A 2,919-nucleotide genomic window follows, 5' to 3' on the forward strand; every position below is an offset into this window, starting at 1 on the left:
GTTGACAGTGGTTGGAGTATGTCTCTGGAGCTCAGATTAGAGACCTGGGGTTGGTGATATAGATCTGGAGCCATTTGTGTGAACATGGTAGTGGCCGGATGGAAACTATCAACAGGAGACAGAGGACAGAATCCCAACTCTATTTCCTTGGTCCCTGGATCAAGTTTTATAGTCAGTCCTTGTGGCTAAACTGCTTTGTATCCAGTAGATACACAAAACACTCAACAACTCATAACAACTCAAATCAGGTGTTAGTTGAAGCTCATGTGGGGGTTGAGATCAATTGTTGGTTCCTTGGCTTCTGATGTACTCTTAGAGACAAAGACACACCATCACAGTCTCCTCCTTGGAAGGCGGTAACCACTGGCCCCTGGTGTTTGTTTTCTACCCAAAACTCCAGCCCACAAGCCCTCCTTCGCATTGGTGTTAGCCCTTCATCCATGCTGTTAGACCAAACTGAGTATCTCCTCAGGCACTCAGCTGTCTCCAGAGATCAAGAGCCACAGTGTGGTCCACCTCCGTGATGTGATTTCCCAAGGAAAATCTATACCACGGTCAGCATTCCAGAAGGCCTCTGGGACCCACCCTTCCAGAACTCGAGGTCTGGACACAGGGACTCAGAAGGTACAGCTGTGGCTTTTCTACAGAAAAGGGAAGGGAACCTAGAATTCTGCTTTGGAATCTGGCAAGTCCAGAATAGACATGGGAAGCCCTCACTTCCCAGGCTGACCTAAACCAACATCATACCCCACCTCAATGAGTATAAGAAGGAAGGAATTTTGATGTAAACACCGAATAATACGTGATGGCCTTGGGGCTCTGGCCATGGAGGAGAGAGGGAAGAGGAGCAGTGGGCAAAATCTAGATTATTAACCACCACCTCAAAGCCCATCTTATTCAGGGAACTGTTCCCGAGCAAGCTTTCCTATTTCCCAATCCATCCCTCCTACACAACTTCTGACCTTGCCTTCTCTCCTTTCCCAAAGTCTGTGTTTACCTGGTCACAGCTACATAGGATTATAAATTATTGCCCTTTCCTTCTATAAAGAAGTAAACTCCTTGAGGGCCAGGACACGATTCGCCTTCAGGAAGCATCTAGCGATACATTATAGAGTTCTGTCCACTTCCACGCCAGGACTGGGTCTAAGAGAAGGAGAAAGTCAGGAAGAGGAGTGAGAGAGGGGAGAGAAAGAGAGAGAGAGATACTGAGGACCCAAATAAGTCTGCTAGGTTGAGGGGGAGAGTATCACAGATAGAATAATGTTTCTTCCAGGTTGGAGACACTGTTTTCCTCTTCTCTCTTTCTCATCCCAAATTTTTCCCCTTGGCAAAGGTGAAGACACTGGCCACCCCATGCAATCTTAACATGACTCTACCCTCCAGAAGAACCCTGCTGTGAGCTATGCACCTTCACATCTAATTAAAACAGACCATTCACGGCCACATTCTGTACATAGGGGGCCCAGGAGTGTTAGACACAGCAGCCCTGGAAATAACTGGCTCCCCTAAAGCGATGAAGCAGCTCAGCCTGGTCAGATTATCCCAGCACTGGAGGGAAGAGGACAAAAGTATTGGTTCAGGGTCCCACTGCCTCCCATGGAGCCCTGTCCCCACTCCTACACCACAGACTCTGATCACGTGTGGACTAGGGGGCACCCTGCCATGGCTGGGAGCTCACCAAATCTGGAATCAAATATTCAGACTATCATGAAAAAGCTGCCTTGGGGAACCCCAGGCCTCTAAAGTGAGGGTCTGCAGCTAGATGTTGCTCCCAGAGCCCATGGAGAAAAGGAAGAGAAGAGAGTAGAAGTTGCCAGCACTCAGAATTTCCTGATAACGGGGACTTCCTAAGAGTGACCCAGCTCGGGAAGGACAGCCACTTCTTAGGACACTGTAGGGAGATTCAAGGATTAGCTGGGTGGTTGCAAGAAATGACTCGTCCATTCCCTTCCAACTGGATGATGTGGGATTTTATTGACCTAATGGCTAAGGGATTTGCTGACAAAGGATTTGGGACTAGTAGAGGGAGGAATCTTAATGATGACCTTGAGGATAATGCAGCTCAAAGCTGACCTTCACAAGGAGATAGAGAAGACCCTGTCCTCCTGAAGCCAGGGCAGGCTTGGGCTCAGTCCCAGCCTGACTCATCAGGTCTTGGTGACCTCATTGCACAATGGTGATGATGTCTGGGAAGGGTCTTGGAGAGCAAGCTGGCTGCCACACAGACAGGAAAGCTGGAGTTCCAGGCAGACACTGGTTGGGAAGGGAGCAGGGGGAAGTGGCCCCAAGAAGTTTTTAGAGCACTGATGGGTACAAGGAGCCTAGAAGAAGAGCTTTTCCCTGCACATGGTGGCTTGTCTGAACTAGAGAAGAATGCAGGCAGCTTGGATAATCCCAAGCTGTCAACCCACTGAAGAGTCAGGATCTGCCCAATGTGTTAGTGGAATGGGTGGGGAGGGACCCCTTCCCCAAATCTCTCTCCTACTGTGGTCCCACAGCAGATATCATTGTGGAGGACAGTGGTAGTTAATACTTTGCCTGCTGAATACCTCTCCCCCAACTATTCTTTTTTTTTTTTTCTAGAATGAGAACCTGCCCATCCCCAACCCCAGACACTAACCTGGACACTTGACCTACTCTAGACACAGTGATGGATTCAGGGCTGGGCACATGTCCAAGCAGGGCCAATCAGAATCTTTCTTAGAAATGGATTAAGAGCTCTCTTTCTAATGGGGTTGCCAAACAGGGAGCATATAATGCTGGAGTTGGCTATAGCCCATCTTCCCTTGCCTTATGGAGGAATCCCATCCACAGTTAAAGACAATGATCCCAATACCCAGCAGGAAACAGCCAAAGATGAGAAGAAAGGGAGCCAAGATAATGTTGTATGAGCCCCTAGATCCAGCCAGTCCTGAACCT

This window comes from Balaenoptera acutorostrata, chromosome 1, assembly GCF_949987535.1.
Source record: "Balaenoptera acutorostrata chromosome 1, mBalAcu1.1, whole genome shotgun sequence".
NCBI classification, from domain to species: domain Eukaryota; kingdom Metazoa; phylum Chordata; class Mammalia; order Artiodactyla; family Balaenopteridae; genus Balaenoptera; species Balaenoptera acutorostrata.